Consider the following 23,015-nt stretch of genomic DNA (forward strand, 5'->3'; position numbering starts at 1 on the left):
TCAAGTATATAATGAAAGTGTCTCTCTCTCTCAAATTAATATCATGGCAGTTCTATACATTCCTGCACCCCTTATTTTTCTCTGCTTCAGTGGTGCCTATGATAAAAACCATTTAGACATTCAGTAATCATGGAAACTTATTCCTTCCTTTGGAAGGTGCTTGCATTTTTTTTTCTCATCCTTGTGGTTCGAAACAGTTAAAGCATCAGCTCCAACCAACATGCAGTTGAATTTGAAATTTACTATATGATGCTTCTGCTTTTCATTTTTTACCATTTCACACCTTGTCCGCATCTTGAGCAAGCTTGTAAGTTTCCAGCGCATCCATTTCTTGTGATGATATATTGTCCTGGTGGAAAATTTCATTTACTGGCTGTGCCCTTTGCTGAACCTGTTGCTAGTCAGGAAACATGATAAGCGTATAAGTAGCATGCTACTTCATTTATCATATATCGTTTTAGACACTCAAATATCTCATAAACAATTCTGCATTCTGCACAGAGGGGAACTACCCGACTCACACACACACACACACACACACACACACACAAAGATCTTCAAATAAATTGCCCATTTATGATATATAAATGTATCCTCTTAATAAAAATTAATCATAGTTTATACTAAATCTGGAAGTATCTTTTATTTTTTTTATTACCCTACTAACCACACGCTATCAAACACTAATAGAAAGGATCTGGCTTTGGCAATTTGGTGCATAAGAGAATTGGGAGATATAAAAATGCCATCTGTTTTCAATAATTGAATTACATGGTGAAATAAATCAGGGTGTTGGGAATTTCAGCAGTGTTTTAACGGTTCTCTGGTGCCACCCTTCTCCTTGGGGGAAGCCCTTCAACATTTCCTTCTGTTACCTTAAGCGAAAACTGCCATCCATCAGAACCAACATTTTGAGAAGTTTGAATGAGGCTGAAGAGAGGAGATGGGCATCTGTGAAATGAAAGCAAGAAAAACAAAGCTCCAAGCATTTACCCTAGACAGTCTTTTTTCTTTTGAGGGTTATTTTCCAAGGCTGCTTCAGGAGGTCAAACCTACTTAATTTCAGTAACTTTTCATGTATTGATTTCTGCTCTTCCCCTGCCTGTCATTACAGTCCTTTAGTAGCACCCATGTTTTATGTGTAGCATAAAAAAATCTACATCCTGTCAGAATGGGGCCCTTGAAATTTTGAAAGTGAAACTTGATTTACATTAAACACTGCTTAGACTAATTAGGCCCTTTCTCAAAGGAATTGTGCACATGAAATACAGCTAACAATTATGCAGTTGCTGTCTCCCTAGTCTTTACAGTCTAAGTACTTTAGCTGAATAGAACCCATGTGGACAAGCAAGGATTATAGGCACATAAAGATATAAATATAAGTCAAGGCCTAGGTGTTCTTGTTTATATAGGACTGCTGTCCTTCAGAAACAACAGTGGTGGGAAGGGATAAATCAGGAGTTTCGGATTAACATACGCCCACTAGTATATACAAAATAGGTAACTAACAAGGACCTACTATACAGCACAGGGATCTATACTCAGTATCTTGTAATAACGTATAAGGGGAAAAAATCTGAAAAAAAAAGATGTATGTGTGTATAACTGAATCACTTTGCTGTACACCTGAAACTAACTTAACAATGTACATCAACTGCACTCCAATAAAATTAAAAGTGAGAGAGAGAAAGAAGAAACAAAAATGGTGGCCATGGCATATTCCAGCAGCAAGCTCACTTGCCTGCATGTCAACACAGCCCAGGTGGGCCTGTGTTACGGGAGATGCTCCTACAAAAGGGCAGATGCCTTTCAAATTAAAACTCACTTATTGTTTTATAAAGACTTTCCCTTTTTGGAACCTAGAATGAGGACACAGAATTTAAATGTCACATCCCTTCTGCCACCAAACGAACACCTCATCTAGATAATTAGTCACAAACCATTTGACTGTCTCCATTTCTTATGTTGATAAGACTCTAGGCCTTGGTTCTTCCTGCTCCTTGGATCACAAAGTCTATGTGATGCCAATGAAAGTGAGGATCTTCTCCACAGAAAAAGGCACATGCCCTGGGACATACAGAGGTCTGCTTATCAGTCATCGGGTACAAGTGCTCTGAGGCTCACCCGTGGATCCCTGAATGTGGCAGAAAGAGTGCTGGGTTCAAATCACTAGCTGTTAACTGGAGCACGTGATTCAGCCTCTCAGAACTCAGTTTGGGCATCTGTAAAATGAGCACAGAAAGAGTACAAACAAGCCTGTGTGGGTTATCATGGAGATGAGATAAAACAATAAGTGAACGAGGACAAACTCTGCCAGACACGTGTAGCTGCTTAGTCAGTGTTGGTTTTCTTTTCTTTCTTTGATGAAGTTACGGGAACCAGTCGTCCACTGGGAAGCAGTGCAGGGCCAAGTCTGACCGGGCACGCTGCTTTTCTAAATAAAGCGTTATTGGGACACGATCCTATTCGTTTGTTTACATTGTCTGTGATGGCTCTTGTACCACAATGGCAGAGTGAAGTAGCTGTCCTAGAGATTATGTGGCTCTCACAACCAAGATACTTAACTATCAGGTTCTTTACCAAAAAAGTCTTCCAACCTCTGCTATAGAGCTACCAATAAAAGTCAAGGTCAGTTGCAGCTGGTTCCCTTCATTTTGATTGGAGAAATCTGTTTATCCTTATTATGACTTTGCCCTTTGGAGGTAGGATGTGGGGGAGATGATGACAGTCGGTGGCAATAAGATCTGAGAGTGAAGACTCCAACGCCAAACTGAAATCAACTATAATGTCCATCAAGAGGAAAATGGATGAACCCAGACAAAACTGAAAAAAGATACATGCTTGCCATTGTTCATAGCAGCACTAACCACAATAATCAAGACATAGAAACAACCTAAGTGTCCATTAACAGATGAGTGGATAAAGATGTGGTACATGCATACAATGGAATACTACTCAGTCATAAAAAAGAATGGAATAATGCCATTTGCAGCAACATGGATGGAACTGGAGATTATCATAAGTGAAGCAAGTCAGAAAGAGAAAGACAAATACCATATTATAGCGTGTGTGATTTCATGCTAAGTCACTTCCGTCGTGCCTGATTCTGTGCAACCCTATGGACTGTAATCTGGCAATGGGATTCTGCAGGCAAGAATACTGGAGTGGGTTGCCTTGCCAGGAGATCTCTCCTCCAGGAGATCTTCCTGACCCAAGGATCAAACCCACGTCTCTTAGGTCTCCTGCAATGGCAGGCAGATTCTTTACCACTAGAATCTGTACCACCTGGGAAGCCCCCATATGATAGCATAATATGTGCAATCTAAAATATGACACAAATGAATTTATCTACAAAACAGAAACAGATTCACAGATACAGAGAACAGAATTATAGTTGCCAAGGGGAAGGGAGGGTAGGGAAGAGATGGATTGAGAGTTTGGAGTTATCAGATGCAAACCATTATAGACAGAATGGATTAACAAGGTCCTACCTACTGTATAGCACAATATCCTTTAATAAACCACAATGGAAAAGAATTTTTTAAACTATGTATCTATATTTATAACTGAATCACTTTGCTACAACAGTAGAAATTAACACAACATTGTAAACCAACTACACTTCAACTTTTAGGAAAATGGATGAATACATCATGGTACATTTGTACAATAAAACAGGACCCATCAGTGAGAAGAAACATGGATTCAACAAAGGAAGCTGGGTGTAGATGAGCACACATATATGGCTACATCTAACGAAGTTCTGGAATCTGCAAAACTGATTCATGGTGCTAAATCAGAGTAGTGGAAAACAGGGTGGTCACTGGGAAAGGGTACAAAGGAAGCCTGCTGAGCTGCTGGATATTCTGTACCTTGATCACACCACTCAAGATTATAGTTACATATGTAAAAAAAAAGATGTATGTTTAAAAGCAGCACACTTTCCATACCTGGTATGTTATATCCGAAATGAAATGAGAGGAGAGAGAGAGAGGCAGAGGGAGAGAGAGAAAAGGAAACAGAGAAAGAGAATGCTCTGAACTGTTTTCAGTTCTGATTCCATCACCAACTACTTTTGGGATTTGAGACCTCTGTCTTTGTGGTACATCAATTTCCTCAATGACAGAATAGTTGCATAGGTCTAAATTTTCTTATCTATAATTCCCAAATCCAGAATCTCTGAAAAGCGAAAGTGTGTCCCTAATTTATTTAGCAACAAAACTGAGCTTAACCAGTACTGGGATATTTCACGTTTTTATCAATACCACTATAGATTTTGCTATAGAAATAGTAATGTGTTTGATTATGGAACGCTTTCTAGATTGTACTGTGATGTATGGTGTATATTTTCCATATTAACTTTCTAAAATATAAAAAATTCTAAATTCTAATATGCCCCCCCAAATTTTCATGTTTTATAAAAGATTGTAGATTTGTATCTGCCTCATGGAGTTGATTAAATAAAGTAACACCTAAAGAGCCCTTAAATCAATGCCTATCTCATGGAAACACTCAACAAATATTAATATTATTATTTACTGTGATCTCTGTTCACATTCTAAGAAAGCCTGTGACTGTTGTTTTCCTTGGGGCCAGTTGACACCAATTGTGAAAAAACAGTCATGAGCCTGATTTCTGAGGACCAGAGTCTATAAACTTTCCCTTGAGCAAACTTTATGGCAAAGAGGTGAAAAACTCACGGAGGGGAAAAGCCCTGAATTATCACCAGGGGAACTTCACAAATGAGACTCTCTTAAAAGAGGCTGTTTTCTACCACATCTTCAAGTGGCTACTTCTTCCACTAAAACAGAAATTGCTAAGTGTCCTTCAAGAGGGTATGAGGGTTTCTCTGAAGGACTAGGAGAGGGATTTTATCTAGTGCTGATTCTACCTGAGTTTAAAAACTACACCATTTATAGCATTCTAGCAGGGTCGTGCAGATTTGAAGCACTGCCCTGAAAGGACTCCACTGTCCCTGACCTCTCTGATTCTGCTGGGATTAAGGTGGCAGTGAGCTGGGAAATTCTCTCAAGTTAGAACATGGGAAGGAAAAATTAACTGAAGAAGCAAATTGTGTAATGGATTCTTCAGAAGGATTTTCAGCACTTGGAACTCATCCAGAGAAAATGCTCCTGCTTCTGTGGAAAGACATACCAAACTCCAGCCCTGGCTTCTGCCACTACTAGCCTGACAACCTTGGATGTGCCTCGGTTTCCTCATTTATAAATTGAAGGGATAGTGTAGATTTAAAGTTAATTTCTAACATTCCTCCCAATTCTATGAATTGATTGTTAATTTTGGAAGGCTAGAAACCAGCTCTTACCAATCATTTCAAAATCTTACACAGGACATGACCTGAGGCTCTAGACATGACAAAATTCATAAAAGAACTGGCTTTAAAAATGCCTTTTGGGAACTCCCTGGCAGTCCAGTGGTTAGGACTCCATGCTTTCACTGCTAAGGGCTCAAATTCAATCCCAAGTCAGGGAACTATGATCCCACAAGCCATGCAGCATGGCCAAAAATAAATAAATAAATAAGTGCTTTGTTTACTGTTGCACCCCAGTATCTGAAATACTGCCGGGCACAAAGTAGGTACCCAAAATGTATTGCTGAAATAAATGATTATTTTAGTGATAAGTCTGATGTTAAGGCAACAATAGTTTCTTTGATAAATAAATACTAGTAAAGGTTATATTATTTTCATGATTCTTGCAAATCATGGTAGGATATTTTCAGGCACACAGACAACCACAACTCAAAATGACTTACAAGGAAAAAGTTTTATCTCACTTAATAAAAATTCAAGAGGTACACAGGTTTTTTACTGGCATATTTGGGGCTCAAGAAAGTCATGAAAGACCCAGGATTCTTACATGTTAGGCTCTGCTGTCTTTGGCATGCTAGTTTTCTTGCAACTGCCTTGCCTCTGGTTGCAAAATAGCTGTTTCATTTCCAGGTGTCATCTTTTCCAGAATATCCCAGCAGACTTCATCTCATTTGTCATTGGCCGAAATCAGGTCAGATATCCACCCTTAATCTATCACTGGCAAGAGTGCCAATATTTATGCTGTCTGAGATAATTTAGGGCACATGGTTGAACCCTGTACAAAATTAAGCTTCTCCGAGACAGAAGGAAACTATGAGAATAGATTAATGTGGTCAACCAGTAGTGATCACCCCAGTATTAAATAGTTGTGTAGTAAGTATCTGATCAACAATAAGAGTAAGTGAATGAACGGAGAAGTGAATTATGTGAAGATAAAAAGCCAAATGTTTAAATTCCAAATGAGTGATCCAAAGCTTAAATGCTAGGAGACATGGCTGTAAACTGGTGTGAGCAAGAAGGGGCCTCTGATATGAAGGCTCACGGCCTGAACTTGGATGGTTTGGTGTGGCTCAGGGCGAAGTCATTTCATTTGAGGGGACAGAAATACGTCTAGCATGTATTAATAGCCAAGGGGACGTTGAATGAAGAGAGGAAGGGTCAATAGGGGACAGTAATTAAGGATCAATTTAGAAGGATAGATGTTATCACTCAGCTAATTGGCTCTAGATTTTATTCAGTTGATAATGGGAAGGATTTCTTTCTCAGACAGGTTCATTGAACTTTACATAAGTAAAATTCACTCTTTTTAGTGTATAGTTCTGGGAGTTTTGACAGACACATGCAGCCAGTAATAACTACCTCCCCAATCAAGACAGAATAGTTACAAAAACTTTCCCGCATGTCTCTTTGTAATTAACCTCTCCTTGACCTCCAGCCCCTGGAAACCACCACTCTGTTCAATAGTTCTGCCTTTTCCTAAAAGTTGTTTGTGGCGTTTTGAATCTGGTCTCTTTCATTTAGTATTCAGACATCAAAGATTCCTGCATGCTGTGTGTAGCAATAATTGTTTCCTTTTTCATTTGATTAGGGTTTAATTGTATGGGAGAAGGCAATGGCACCCCACTCCAGTACTCTTGCCTGGAAAATCCCATGGACAGAGGAGCCTGGTAGGCTGCAGTCCATGGGGTCGCTAAGAGTCGGACACGACTGAGAGACTTCACTTTCACTTTTCACTTTCATGCATTGGAGGAGGAAATGGCAACCCACTCCAATTGTATGGATATACTACAGTTTATTCATCAATTGAAAGATATTTGAATGGTTTCTAATTTGGGGGCAGTTATAAATAAAGCCACTCTAAATATTTGCTTATGGGTATTTCTGTGAATAAATTTACATTTCTCTTTGGTAATATATTTAGGAGTGAAGTTGGTGGACTGTATGGTAAGTGTACATTCAACTTTATAAGAAACTGCCAAATTGTTTTTTAAAGTTGTTTTGCAACTTTACAATCCCACCATCAACATATGAATATTCTATTTACTCCACATCCTTGTGAGCACCTGAATTGACAATTTTCTTCCTTTCTTTTCTTTCTGTTTTTTTTTTTTTAATTTATTCTACTTACAGGTGTGTAGTGGTATCTTATTGTGGCTTTAATTTTCATTTCTCTAATAACATCTGTAATAATAATGATATTGAACATCTTTTCATCTGCTTATTTTCCTTCCATATAACTTCTTCCTTCCATATAACTTCAGTTAAGTGTCTAATGAGAAAGGTTTTATTATTATTTATTTTTGGATCATGACGTGGTGAAAGCAAAACTTTAGAAAGATGAATCTGAATTTGGAAGGAGGCTATTGGTAATATAGAAATGGGATGGGTTCTATTGACTAAGTCAAATCAGAGGTGATGAATGGGACAGTGTATCTCCGCTGCTGCTGCTGCTAAGTCGCTTCAGTTGTGTCCAACTCTGTGTGACCCCATAGGTGGCAGCCTACCAGGCTTCCCCACCCCTGGGATTCTCCAGGCAAGAACACTGGAGTGGGTTGCCATTTCCTTCTCCAATGCATGAAAGTGAAAAGTGAAAGTGAAGTCGCTCGGTCGTGTCCAACTCTAGCGACCCCATGGACTGCAGCCTACCAGGCTCCTCCATCCATGGGATTTTCCAGGCAAAAGTACTGGAGTGGGGTGCCATTGCTTTCTTCAAGTGTATCTCTAACCAGTGTATTAGTTAGTGGTATCTATAAATGGGCAACCCTCACCAATAGACATTGAAAACAAACATTGAAAACACTTCGCACTGCCGTTTACAATGCCCAGACACGTGCAGGCATACTCATACACCTTACAGCTGTGAACCCTTTCACCTTCCTACCACCATGGAATTCTGGTTCTCTCCCTTGTTTTACACCTGAGGAAACTGAGCTACAAAGAGCAAAATTGCTCACTTAAGATCATCATACAGCCACTAAGTGACTACAAGGATATTTGAACCCAGGTTGTCTGCCTCATGTGCCCATCACATGATACTGCCCCCTGAGAAGCACTTCCATTAATGTTTGTTGAATGAACTGAATAAATAAACTAAGGGCTTCCCGGGTGGTGCTAGTGATAAAGAACCTGCCTGCCAATGCAGGAGACTTAAGAGACAATGGTTCAATCCCTGGGTCAAGAAGATTCTCTGGAGGACAGCATGGCAGTCCACTCCAGTATTCTGGAGAATCCAATGGACAGAGGAACCTGGCAGGCGAACCTGGCAGGCTACAGTCCATAGGGTTGCACTGAGTCAGACAGGACTGAAGTGACTTAGCGTGCATAAATAAACTGTAAATAGTCACCAGTCATACCTATTTAGAATAAAAACTGATTGACAAAGACATGAGATGAAACTTGTCTCAATGATATACAGCACATGTACTATATTGTTTGGACAATGATAATAACAATATTCTTCTTTATTTATCCAACTGGATCAAGAGTCTGTGTGCATTAAGTAGCTTCAGTTGTATCTGACTCTTTGCGACCCTGTGGACTATATAGCCCACCAGGCTCCTCTGTCCATGGGGTTTTCCAGGCAAGAGTATTGGAGTGGGTTGCCATGCCCTCCTCCAGGGGATCTTCCTGACCCAGGGATTTAACCCTTCTCTTATGTCTTCTGCATTGGCAGACAAGTTCTTTACCACTAGTGCCACCTGAATCAAGAGTGGTAGTCCCAAAACAGCAGACACTATAAGGTTCTTTATCCGTTTTCTGTGATTCTGTCTCAAATCTGTCCTCCTGCTGATGGAAAGGAGAGACACCCCACTTTATCCCCCACTGCCACCCTACCTCACTTAGCCAGTGCATATTCAAGTCATTTCTTCACTTGGCAAGATGCATGCCCTCTCCACATCATGCTCTAGTGGAAGACCAGCATCACTTTGGGGGAGCATTTATGCCCCTCAGGGGCATGGCAGCACCCACCTTTGAAACAACTTCTACAGAGCTTGAAGGATGAGGGAAAACAAGCAGAAAAGCACAACAGAAAGCCTTTTTAATCCTTCCTCATTTCATGGCTCAGCTCTAGGAGTTATTTCATTGAGTGCCCCAAGAAGAGATAAGAGGTGCTAATTGTACTATCAATAATTTAGTCTAGGGACCATGGCAAATTGTGCTACTAGATCAAAACAGATACATTTTTAGAGATTTTATATTGCAAGAGTGCAAAAAGCCCAGATTTGTCAGGATAGAACATTAAGCCCCAGATATGAAGTCCCCAGGATCCATCTAGTTCGTTTCTCAGTCAATCAGGAAATTGAGAATTTGCTTTTTTTTTTTTTTTAACTGGGAACCTTCTTTGAAACATATTTGACCCTAGGCTCTAGTAAAGTTCATCTATGGACAATGATGGGATGGGAGGTTATAGCAAAGTATCAGGCCTATTTTTGGTGCTAGACAGTTTTCAGTCCATTGATAAAACGTCAGTCTTCAACATCTTAACATGAAATGCTTGTTGAGAAAGGAGATTAAAGGAAATTTTTAATAAAAAAGGCAACAGCATTTGATAAATTCTTACTAATTGACTTAGTCTTTCCACAGTAATGTCTACTATGAGTTCAGAAGTAGGTTGTCTCGGTGAGGAAAGTTTGGGTTACTATATTTCCAGAAACAACAGGACTACAGATTGAAAAATTGAAATCCCCTAAAACATTAGATTTTAAAAAAAAAACAATTTTGTTATGAGATATTATTGTAAGTCTCAACTATTATCATTAACTTCAGATTGTGCAGTGTCTTTCTGAGGCATAGTCATATTTTAGATTGCTTCTAAAAAGACAGAAAACAACATTTTTATCCCCCAGTACATATTAATATTGCAGAAAATCCCAGACTTCCACCTTTTGGTTAACTGTGGGAAGTGGCAAGTACTAGGCTACTCACTGCTTATGTGGCCGTGACAAATTTCCTTCTCTGAGACTAAATTTCCTCATCCATAAAGTGGGCATAAAACTATTTATTATTTTTCGTCAAATTTTATTTTATTTTTACCTTCATTTTTTATTTTTAATTGGAGGATAATTGTTTTACAGTGTTGTATTGGTTTCTACTATAAAACACAAATCAGCCATAAATATATATATATATATATATCTCCCCTCCCTCTGGAGCTTGCCCCCCACTCAGCCCCCATCCCACCCCTCTAGGCTGTCACAGAGCGCTGGGCTCAGCTCCCTGTGTTGACAGCAGCTTCCCCCTAGCCGTCTGTTTTACACACGGTAGTGTACACGTGTCAATGCTCCTCTCTCAATTCATCCCACCCTTTCCTTCCTCCACTGTGGCCACAAGTCCATTCTCTTTATCTGTGTCTCTATTCCTACCCTAAAAATAGGTTCATCAATACCATTTTTCTAGATTCCATATACAGGGTATGCTGCTGCTGCTGCTAAGTCACTTCAGTCGTGTCCGACTCTGTGCGACCCCATAGACGGCAGCCCACCAGGCTCCCCCATCCCTGGGATTCTCCAGGCAAGAACACTGGAGTGGATTGCCATTTCCTTCTCCAATGCATGAAAGTGAATAGTGAAAGTGAAGTTGCTCAGTCGTGTCCGACTCAGCGACCCCCTGGACTGCAGCCTACCAGGCTCCTCCATCCATGGAATTTTCCAGGCAAGAGTACTGGAGTGGGGTGCCATTGCCTTCTCCGATACAGGGTATACAAATATTTAATATCTAGGGTTATCATGAGGATTAAGTACATTAATGTCTGTGAAATACCTATAACAGAATAGTCGCTAAATCATTGATAGCTTCTTTTTTATAAAATTATATCATAATATCACAAGGAATTTCATGTACTCTTTCATTCCTACACACACACACACACACACTTTTCAAACAAGCCATATCATGTTCATATAGGAGAGATCCTAGTCTAAGAAAATCTACCATGTAAAGTTCCCAATCCAAGCCAAGTGTTTACAGTCATGGTTCCCATTTACACTTACCATTAACAGAACCACCATCTCCATCTCGGGTCCCTAAAGCTGTTCTTCCTCAGCATTGCCTTATAGCTGCCCCTAGCCCAGAAGTGATTCTTCCATTGAAAAAGATTTGATTTATAAAAATTTTTTCTTTTAATGAGCCAGAAGTCAGTAGCAGCCACAAATGCTCCAAATAACCTTTAATATTGCCAAAGAAATATTAAGAATCTCTGAACTTAATAGAAGCCCATGGTGGGGTGGGGGGGCGGGTAGCGGGGAATGTGTCCTGAAGACGTCCAAATTCTATAACCTTGTAGGTATTTCATAGAAATAACGTGGGGCTTTGATAATGAATCACCAAAGTTAAGAATTTTGTTGAGTGAATTACTATTGAGCAAAGATAAGTCTGCTTTGGTTCTATAAATCATGGAAATAAATATCTTTAAAGGTTAGACTTGCTTGGAGAAAATATCTGGCCCTATTTTAGGATCTTGAGTTGAAGATAATGTCAAAATTAATTTATTAAAAGCTAGCAGACAGCTTCATAAAACTTGATTCACTTAAAACTTGACTCACATTTTCTTGAGAACTGCCCAGCTCTCCTTTTGCCCTGAATTCTGTAAAGTATAAATTATGTACGATTATCTGTGTTGCTGTTGTTTAGTCACTAAGTTGTGTCTGACTCTTTTGCAACCACATGGACTATAGATCACCAGGCTCCAAGTGGGATTTCCCAGGAAAGAATACTGGAGTGGGTTACCATTTGCTTTCCCAGGGCATCTTCCCAACCTAGGGATTGAACCCGTGTCTCCTGCATTGGCAGGCAGATTCTTTACCACTGAACCACCAGGGAAGCCCAAAATGATTTACCCATTCACTTCTATACAAGTCAATGGGCCTGTCCATTCTATTTATCATTTAGACCCATTAGGAGAATATCAGTCAAGGCATTAGGCCAAAATATTGTCTCAATAACAATACCCACTCCTTTGAAAGAAAACTGTTCCCTAAAATTTGCTTTCTGATGAATTTTTCACCTTCCCCTTAAACCTATTAGCAAAATACAGCTGTCCCTGATTTATCCTTCTGTGTTTGGGAGTCTTTTAATTCTACATGTTGGATTAGGATTGAACACAAATGCTAGTCTCTTTCCATCTTAGTTTTTGCAGGAAATTATGTTACCATCCCCAATGAAAACCTTTGTTGTCCCAAGTATAGCATAAGGGATTGCATATAATTCCACCTAGATTTTCAGTGAAGGACACTGATGGGAGAAGAAATTATCCTTTAAAAGCAACCAGATGACCCAATAATCCCACTGGTGAGCATATACTCAGAGAACACCATAATTCAAAAAGCCACATGCACCCCAGTGTTCTCCTTTTCAGCCCTATTTACAATATCCAGGACATGGAAGCAACCTAAATGTCCATCAACAGAGGAATGGATAAAAAAGATGTTATATATATATATATATATATATATATATATGCAGTGGAATATTACTTTGCCATAAAAAGGAACAAAATTGAGTCATGTATAGAGATATGGATGAACCTAGAGACTATCATACAGAATGAAGTAAGGCAGAAAGACAAAAATAAATATTGTATATTAATGCATGTATGTGGAATCTAGAAAAATGGTATAGATTATCTTATTTGCAAAAGAGAAATAGATACTGATACAGAGAATGAATATAAGGACACCAGAGGGGGAAAGGGAAGGGTGAGATGAATGGGAGATTGAAACGGACATATGTACACTATTGATACTATGTATAACATAGTAAGAGCTTACTGCATACAGCTCAGAGAACCTTACTCAGTGTTCTCTGGTGACCTAAGTGGGAAGAAAAAGAGAGGATATATGTATATATGTATACTATAGCTGATTCACTTTGCTGTACAGTAGAAACTAACACAGCATTGTAAAGCAACTGTACTCCAATAAGATTAATTAAAAACAAAGCAAACAAATAGAAAGCAGAAGCTCAAACCATTTGACCAAGTGTATCTTGTTTCTGATGGCCTTTATTGCTGCCTTAAATACTTCCAGCCCTTTTCCTACAAACATGTGAAGGGCACAAAGATAGCATTTGAAGATAAGCAATAGGATTATAGAAGAAGAACTTAAATATTATCTATAAGTCACCTTCTTCCCTTCTCCTTTATTGATAATTTCAGGAACCTGCCTATCCCTAAGTCTTGGGAGAACTGCTAAGAGAAAGAAAGAAAGAAGACTTTAAGGTGATAAAAACTGAACCCAGGGTTTTTTACCACCTGCTACCACCCTTTAAAATTGTCTAATTGGATTATTGTTGGTCAACATTTAGAAACACTATCAATGAAATCATGTTTTTGTTTGATCAGCAAGTATAATATATTCTAAGTCCTCCTGACATCCCAGGCATTGAGATAGGCACTAAGACTATAACAGGAGATCCAAAAAGCTTGATTTCCCAAGGGACATTCTACTGGAGGACAGTCGTTTAGCCATGTAAGACCATAGACAGTATGTGAAAGTGAAGTCGTTCAATCGTGTCCAACTCTTTGCAACCCTATGGACTATAGCCTACCAGACTCCTCCGTCCATGGAATTTTCCAGGTAAGAGTACTGGACAGCATAGTACTTACCGATAGTGTGAAGAAGGAAAATATTGTGTCCAGATAGAGAAAATAGGGGGATATAATTATATTGAAATAGCTCAGGTTGACCCCCTCCTGAAAGTGTCATTTAAAGAACATTCATGGAAGGCAGTGTGATGGAGTGACTAGGCCAAGCTGCCTGTATTGGGTCTCAATTCCAGCTCTAGTTATTTGACCTTGGAAAATTTATTTAACCAATCTGAACTGTGGTTATGTCATGTAAAATTGGAATGACAAAATAACCTGTATCATGAAAATGATGGCATGGTTCTCTGAGAATGAGCTAATTCCTATAAATGGTTTGTGCTGTGCTTAGTCTCTCAGTCATGTCTGAGTCTTTGCGACACCATGGATCCTAGCCCACCAAGCTCCTCTGTCTGTGGGGATTCTACAGGCAAGAAAACCCTCCTCCAGGGGATCTTCCCAACCCAGGGATAAAACCCAGGTCTCCCGCACTGTAGGCTCATTACCATCTGAGCCACCAGGGAAGTCCAAGAATACTGGAGTGGGTAGCCTAACCCTCCAAGAGATCTTCCCAACCCAGAAATCGAACTGGGGTCTCCTGCATTGCAGGCAGATTCTTTACCAGCTGGGCTACCAGGGAAGTCCATAAATGGTTTAATAAGTAGCAGTTATCATCACCATTGCCACCACCATCATCAATGGTGTGGTTGCTGCCAGCAGTGATAATAGTAGTAAACTGAGACCCCTGAAATCAAGACACTCTTGCACTCAGTTTCTCCTTAACAGTTTGTTCTGTGGATATTTCTAACCAAAAAGAGAGATAAAAAAGTCATCTTTCTACTCAGTTTTGAGATACATTCTAGCTCACCTCTAATCGAGGATGGCTTTTTTCAGCCAGTCATCACTCTAACTGGGGAACAAGCCAAAGAACTAACATTACCTCACTGTCTCCTAGCAGATGAAGCTCTGTGTTAGGTATTTCTCTTAGAGTTGCTATGATTTATTCACAACCACTGTTGGTCTAGAATTATTATTTCTGCTGTGCATATGAGGAAATGAAGGCTCAAATAGACTCAAGAAGGTTGTTTAGTGTTATACAGCTAATAAATAGCAGAGCAGGACTGAGATCAAAGCTATCCAAACTGAAGTCCAATGCCCTTTCTAGTCTAAAATAGTCAATGAGACATCAGTCTAATCATTGATGTACCAGGTACTTATCAACACCTATTTAATGACCAATCTAATTCCCATAAGAATCCAAGAAGGAATTTCAGAAATCACCCACTTCTCCTAAGCTAGTTTGTGCTTCAGCCAAAACCAAGAGGCTATAGACTTGCAAGTCCATGGTCATTTTTGATACAGCAACCCAAAGCATCTGGTAGGAGTTAATTCTGTGAGATTCTGAAAGTCCTCAGCTATTTTCTAAGCACTCTAGAATATTTTTATTTTCCACTGCTATTTCTGGAATAGAAGTTAGGTCTTTCCTGGCAGTCTGGGATGAATCCTTTCCCAAGAGATCATAAGGTACATTATAAGGTACATATACCCGTTATTAAAGGTGAATTGCGTGTGTTGATTCTAATAGACCTCACAGTCCATGTTCTCTTTTCAGAGACAAGAAGCTTTGTCTTGTCTACCACTCTGGGAAAAGTGGGTGTATTGACTTATTAAGAGGTATTTTTGACACTTCAAGTGTCAGAAAGATGCTTAACAGGATACAGGATTAAAATAGTATTCCTGGCCAATGAGCCCACTTTCAAACTAAGCATAAGCAAAGGGAAAAAGTATCTTCCCAGTTAAAAACAAAACTTAGGGAAGAATCCTTACCAGGGAGCTAACAGAAAGGTATTTCAAAATGATTAAGCGTGTTCAGGAAGGCATGCATGCATGCTAAGTCGCTTCAGTAGTGTCTGACTCTTTGTGACCCTATGGACTGTAGCTCTCCAGGCTCCTCTGTCCATGGGATTTTCCAGGCAAGGATACTGGAGTGGTTTGCCATTTCCTTCTCCAGGGGATCTTCCTAACCCAGGGATCAAACCTGCGTCTCTTATGCCTCCTGCATTATTAGCAGGCAGGTTCCTTATTACCAGCGCCACCTGGGAAGGCACAGAGGATGAAAGAACATCCTCAGAACTCCAGCATGAGGATGCTTCTAGGATTGCCAGATGTCTCTACCTCTCTGCTGCGTCATGCTGGCCCCCTGATCATGGAAATCCTTTTTGTATTGAGTTTTAAGCTGCAAAGGTCCTTCTAAATGTATGCATGGATAAAATTCTTTGGGGGTCATTTTTGTGAAATACATCCAGAGTTCATGCCATATCTACATTTTAAATCCTTATCATCAGAATAACCGTGGTGCTCCTGGCAGTGTTCAGTACTCTGTTGTTTTGTTTTTGGTATGCAGACATAAAGCCACCTTTACACCATTAATTTAGAGGCTTAACTCACTTGCCTTGGCTGCCTCAGTGTGGTGTGTGTCACATGGTGAAAGGGACAGGCTAGCTTTGTCACTTACCACACAGGAGCTCTTCTATCCCCACTGGGGGTTCTGCCCACCTCGCTGGAGGCTTTTCAGAGTTGGAAACAATAGCATTTCCCACTCTCCCTCGGGGCAAGACCACATAAGCACAATTTTTCATGGCTCACCAACAAGGCATGCTCTCCTGCCACGGTTTAACCTCCAGATTCTTGTTAGGATGAGTCATCTTGGTGCATGACTTCGCTTTTCTACCTGGTCCCCTATGCCAGTCTCTGCATTCCACCCACCCACCCTTCTGACATTGGACCCCCATGGAGCTGTAAAATCTTTGTTGTGACAGGGTTGAAAGTAAGAGAAAAATCTTCTCCATGTTGTTGCTGACTGCTAATTGCTGCACAACATGTCTTTGCTTTCCTTTCTGACTGAATTAATTTCAAGGATTGTTTTTTCTTCATCATTAAATTCCAACTTGTAAGCCTTCCTGAGCTTCCACTTGATAGATGCCAGTAGCGTTTTAAACCAGGGCTCGGACCCGGTCTCCCTCTCCATCCTCCGCATCACCCCTGGGCGTGTATGGTCTGCCTGTGGAACCACAGATGCTGTGCTCTGCCTTTTTCAAAACATCTGGCACCCACTCCATTTCTGAGCTTTCTAAAATCACGTCTGGGGAAACTGAGAAGCTCCTTTTGAAGGATTACATTACGGCTTTGATTTTTATTTATAAAACGTAAAGGACTAATATATATCAGTTAGGACATTTTGCTTCCAAAGTGCATTGTAGCAAAATAATTGGAAGGCAGTTGCGGTGTGAAATATATGACAGCTTTACAGGACATAAAAAGCAGCTTTTTCTTTGTAATAGTGTAATTGCCTTAAACCCCACAATCATAATTGTTATCAAAAAATAATCCCAAGGAAAGGCTAATATAAGGTGAGCAGACTATTATAAGAGCTCTAATACACTCGATTCCTTGAACAGCAAAAGCGGCTCTCAATCTCCCCGTGCTTTTAGTGTCAGTCAGAGAGCACTCAGTCATTTCTGTGCATCAAGCCCGCAGTATTGATTTTTCCACTGACTGAAACAGCCATATAAGCATAAATTTTGCATGAGCCTTTCACTTTGTAGACTCTCCTTTGGTCAGATGACACATGATGTGAACATGAAGCCTGTATAATAACAATGCATGGTCAACCTGCAGGCATTAAAGCGTGGGCTCTTGCAGTTCTGAAGGACAAAAGCTGGGTTGGGAAGTGTGCCGCCTCGGCGCGCAGGGCCAGAGAAAACAAATATCATCTCCATCTTGGCAGCCTGAGTGCAATTGTATTTTCTACTTCCCTCCTGTATTTTCACATCTTCTTTTCTAAAAATCCCTGCCACACATACACACACACACACGCACACACACGCACGCACACACACACACTCATTCACAAGCATCTGACCCATCTCTACTCACTCCAGGTAAGACCGGACTTTATGAAGGGAGTCACTGGGATGGTGACTAACCTCGCTTCCTGCACCTCCCTCTGGTTTTCTCCATGTTGTTGGGTTGTATTCCATCCTTAATGGCATTTCTTTTGTGTCGGCCCTGGAGAATAAACAGTGTATAACGACATTTGATAAGATCTGGGATCAGCCTGAAAAAAAAAGCCTTATCTAAAGATGTGGTTCGTTGATACCCAGGGACAAGAAACACCAGCTTAACCTAATAGTCATGTTCTATTCACCCTGCCTTGGCCCTGTTGGAGATCTCTTTATTCGTTAATAGTTCTTTATCTTACATCTTTACGATTTAAAATGTTCAGTATGGAGCACAATCATTCTATTAGGAGATTTTTTTTTTTTTTTAGTGGAAACAAGGGGCAAATATAATCCTACCCTCACGTGTCTTATCCTAAGTGGCATATTTGCTCACATAACTCAGATCCAGCTACCCTGCCCTGTCACACACTCTTGGGCCATTTGATGTAATTAATTTATATTCCAGCATGAAGAATTCTCATCACTAAGTTGAATTAGCCTGGATGGAAAATTATCTACTAAAACTAAAAATTCCCATTAGCCAAACAGAGTCAACCCGAAGGAAGTACCATTTTCTTCTAAATAAAAATCATGGTGCAGACAAAAACTTTCACTAATGAATAATTGCAGATGCATTCAGTTTTTCTCTTTAGGTAACCATTAGGAATAACAGTGACAGCGTTCACCATGAAGCTTGGTAACCTGGAGGAAGAGCGGTGCTGAACCACGTAGAAACCACTCCAGACTTGGGAGTGTCTTAGGAAGGATATAAACCTCACACACTGGCAGTATTAGCTTATGGTGAGTGTAAGCAGGATCTGATTTATTTTTAAACAGAAGAGGTTTGCATTCACCTGGAATCTTCCCATGGCTCATAGGGAGATATGGACTCTGCCATTTTTAATTCTTTTAATATTTCCCCTTTCCGGAGGCGGCTGACTGCTTTTTTTCTGTGATCGGCTTCATCAACGCTGCTCGTTGTTTGAAAAGAGTTTTGAAAATTATTCTTTTTATTTCCAGTTGATGGCATCACAGGAGATATTTCTACTTAAAACCAAAGTTATTATAGTGAGCAGTGTTCTCTGAAATGAGTTCTGGCCAAGGCGAGTGAGCAAAATGACACTTGTGAGTCTAAGCTTGTTCTCCGAGCTGGAGTGTGAGGGGAAGGCCTAGTTTGTTTGTTCTTACAGGAAACAGAAATTTCGTGGAGAAAATAGAGCAAATTCCACCTGGTAATGCTTTATTGAATGGCCTCTTCCCCTTCAAATTGACTCAAATACCAACGGGTTAAAGTAAGGATGTATGTATACATATAGGTGATTCATTTTGTTGTATAGTAGAAACCAACACAACATTGTAAAGTAATTATATGTCAATAATTTTTTTAAATGGGGGGATGTTTTCATGTTAAATTAAAAGCCATAAAAATGAGAAGATGGCTCCTCATTTCTGCTGAGCACCCACTGCTGAAGCTCCTCCCTTACTTTAGGAAATGCGTTCTCAGCTCTGGGATCCTGAGAGATGTTACACAGAGACACAGGGCCTGGGAGATGAACCAGGATGGTGCACCCAGAAACTAGAATCTGCTTACCTGACCATTAGCAGAGGATGAGAGCTCCTTCTCTTTGTTCTTTTCTTTGTTTTATCTGTCTTTAAATGCCCACCCCCACCATTGTCCCCTCATATTTTGATTACACAACAAGTGAAAAAAATAGATTCAGAGACATGGAAGAGCTGCTAGAGAGTTTGCAGTGGTCATTTCCATGCCCATTGCCTCAAACCCACCCCCTGTCTAAAAATGATTCCTGTCCATTCAGTGGCCTGTCTGAAATGTAGTGGCCAGCTCTACATTCTTCCAGACCTGTGCTGTTCGTATATTCCTCTCATTCTCCTTAAGTCTCTGTGGAGAGACCATCTCATGATGGGAAAGGAGGCCAGAAGACTTGATGGCAAGAGTCTTCCCATGAGCTCTGGGGGGATTTTTCATCATGTGGCAAATACCCTATCTTGCTTCCCTTTCTCTGGTCCTCAGTCCGAATGTGAACCTGGTTCCACTGAGAGGACCCTGGGGAGCTTAGGATTATCCATAGATCAGTTGTGAAGTTTAGATCCATAGGTCTTATAGACTGTCCACAGTTATCAGAAACAGATACATACAGAGATACACACATACTTCTGAGCATTCCTAGCACTTTCCTAGGTTCAGTGGGTATTTAGGAATGAGAACTATGTGATACTGACCAAACAGCCTCTTCTGATCCCAGATCTGGCCAGATGTCATGGTGATGTGTGTGTGTGTATGTGTGTGTGTGTTAAGAAAAAGCAATAAAGAGAAAGAAAAGTTGAACAGGAGGACAGGAGGAGACTCTTGTTTACTAAGTGCCAGACAGGGAGCTAGGTATTTATAATGGCTGCATGATTTAATCTTTATAATCATCCTTCTGAGTCAGTAAAAGTGAAGTTGCTCAGTCATGTCCAACTCTTTGCTACCCCATGGGCTGTAGCCTACCAGGTTCCTCCGTCCATGGGATTTTCCAGGCAAGAATACTGGAGTGGGTTGCCATTTTAGCATTCTCTTTATTTAAAAATTAAGTTTTATGAAAAACAGATTTGGAGGAAGGAAGGAATTGACTTGGCAAGATCTCTCAGCTGTTAAATGACCAATGACATACTCGGGGTTTGCATTTTGGTTTCTTTAACTTCAAAACTCATGTTCTTTTCACTGTGTCATAGAGAAGCCCTCTTTACACTAGCAGATGCCTCATGATACAAACATTGGGATTAACTTAGCACAAAAAATGAGGAGGAAGAGGCTTGTCTGCGCAGGCTGAGCTGGGGGCACAGTTGGTTAAGTTGCCCCTGGTTGGAGTGTAAGTATTTCAGATTGTAGGAAAATAAATCTACTGACTAGCAGCTTGAAGTAGAGGCAATATTGCCAGTATGAAATAAAAACATTAACTCAAAACATGTTTCAGTGTTTGCACAGCTTTCTCTGCCGTGGAAATGGTTCTTCCATTAGGTTATTCCTGTGTACAGAGGTGGGACACTTGTGTTTGGAGAAACAGACACATGTGCTTGGAGTCTTTATGATGTCTGTTCCCTTCCCTTGGAATGCTTTTCCCTCCAGTGTCCATATGGCTCACTTACTGCCTCCAAGTCTCTGCTCTTGGCATCTTATTAGCCAGATCTGCTTGAACCACCCTACAAAAATAGCGCCCTCCAACTCCTACACCTTTGGCACACCTTAAGCCCACTTGCTCCTTTATTTTAGCCACAGCTCTTAATACCAAGTGACAAACCATGCATTCTCCTGGGTATTTGTCCATTTCCTGCCTCCCTTTTGGAATGTAAGCCCCAGAAGGTAATAGATGTGTGTACTCTCTGCTGGTCTCCAAGCCCCTGAGGCACTGCCCCCATGGGCACATCAACATCCCTACTCTGAAGCAAGCATAAATGACTCTCTCCATCTCCCTATCCAACAGAGGAGAGACCTCATCTAGAAATAGAGATATCCCTTTGATCCCAGGATGCTGCTCAGGACAAAGTCCCCAGTTTGAGCAAAACAGGAAGACTCCATGAAGAGACCCTTGTACCCACTTGGTTTGGAGCCTCCCTAAAAGATGCAGGATTCTAAATGTGTCTGTCCCCTTCTTCACCTCAGATAGAGGGGACCTGTGTGCTGACAGAGGCAGGAAGCAGGGTAGGTGAAAAGTTTGCTGACCAAGGTGCCGGGGAGCACCTGGTTAACAGAGCTTGGATTCTATAAAGGTACACAGTGGCTCATGATAGACAAGCTTTATAGAATAACAGCAATAATAGCCTTTATTTAATTTTGGTATTTCTATAGTTTTGTACATTGCCTTTGGGCACAGTGAAACTTTAATAAATAAACACACACCTTCTAATGAGGGAATGAAATTACAGAATCTCTACCAACCACAGAACAACAGCCGATCACTACTGCCTGCTGCCTAAATGAGAAGCATGTAATTTAGGTCACAGTATTGAGAAGCTGGGGACCCCAGTGTCATGCAAAGTGGAGGAGGAGGTAGAGGAAGGCATGGGAAAGGGGGCACAGAGATGCCTAAAGCAACCACTGAAAATGGGCCACTGCCAAGAAACCTCTATTTCCTTTCTCTTGTAAGTTTACAATGAAGTTATTTAACTATTTGGTACCTATTATGATTTGCATGAAGATAACCAAACTGTTACTTTTTTCCCTTAGAATTTACTCATTATCAGAATTCTTCCTCTTTATGGATGCATTCATCTCCATTGATTTTTCTAAAATTTATTGCCTAGAATGTTACATACCTGACCAGGAATGACATTGATCTGCCATAGCATTTGTTATTACCCACATCTTAGATAGAAGGAGACTGAGGTACTGAATGGTGAAGTAACTTCCCCAAACACATTTTGGTAAAAGCATCAATGACAGGATTTGTTTTTAGTTTTCTTCTGAATTTGGTTAATATTATACTTTTTTGTAAGTAACTGATAACACAACATATTTCAAACTTTGAAATAAAACTATTTAGCATAAAAGAAAAAAAACCAGGGCATACTTTAAGGTCATCAGAAAGTTAGTGAAAGGAGATGTTCATCAGCCTATGCCTTCTTCGGTCATGGCATACGCTACTTGGTATCATAGTTTGCTCACTGTGTAGTCCCCTTCCCAGAATCTCCAGGGCAGGCACTGGCTACTTTGTCTCTGAATTTGTGACCCCTGCCCAAATATTTGTAGAAAAGATGGAAGACTAAATAATTTGAAAGTCAATGACAATGAGATTTACTTCATACTTTTTGCTAAAATATTCCAACAGCCTAATACCCATCAAACGATAATCTTCTGTGCACCCTTCCTTCAAAAAAGAGTGCAGCTCTTGCATGACCAGAAGTTGTCAAATGGGAGAATCACGGTTTATAAAATAAGTTTCCATGCTAGCTTGGCTCCTTTAGTGTGAGAAGCAGAGACACACGGAGTTGCTTCAAGTCAGAGGGAGTCTATTATGAATATAATATTATAAGTATTCATGAGGATCTCTTGAGAATCTGCCAAACAAGTGGAGCTCAGGGAACAAGCTTTGAGAAGCCATTGGGATCC

General features: G+C 40.3%; 1 protein-coding gene across 1 annotated transcript in view; it reads left to right on the forward strand.

Annotated features, from left to right (window-relative positions):
- Window positions 1-23,015, forward strand: part of POU6F2 (POU class 6 homeobox 2) — a 389,818-nt gene that overhangs the window by 159,500 nt on the left and 207,303 nt on the right. The window lies entirely within an intron of this gene.

The sequence above is a fragment of the Bos indicus x Bos taurus genome, chromosome 4 (genome assembly GCF_003369695.1).
Source record: "Bos indicus x Bos taurus breed Angus x Brahman F1 hybrid chromosome 4, Bos_hybrid_MaternalHap_v2.0, whole genome shotgun sequence".
NCBI classification, from domain to species: domain Eukaryota; kingdom Metazoa; phylum Chordata; class Mammalia; order Artiodactyla; family Bovidae; genus Bos; species Bos indicus x Bos taurus.